Source organism: Sapajus apella, unplaced genomic scaffold (genome assembly GCF_009761245.1).
Source record: "Sapajus apella isolate SASKATOON/1434 unplaced genomic scaffold, GSC_monkey_1.0 scaffold169, whole genome shotgun sequence".
NCBI lineage: Eukaryota > Metazoa > Chordata > Mammalia > Primates > Cebidae > Sapajus > Sapajus apella.
Window position 1 is genome coordinate 674,655 of NW_022437109.1, and position 238 is coordinate 674,892.

Sequence of the window (238 nt, forward strand, 5' to 3'; positions counted from 1 at the left end):
GCTGGGATTACAGGCACGCGCCACCATGCCCAGCTAATTTTTTGTATTTTTAGTAGAGACGGGGTTTCACCATGTTGACCAGGATGGTCTCGATCTCTTGACCTCGTGATCCACCCGCCTCGGCCTCCCACAGTGCTGGGATTACAGGCTTGAGCCACCGCGCCCGGCCTTGTATTCTTTTAAAATGTGTTTAATTCTGCTTGTTTTTTAGCTTTACAGAAAATGTTATACTTTTTTT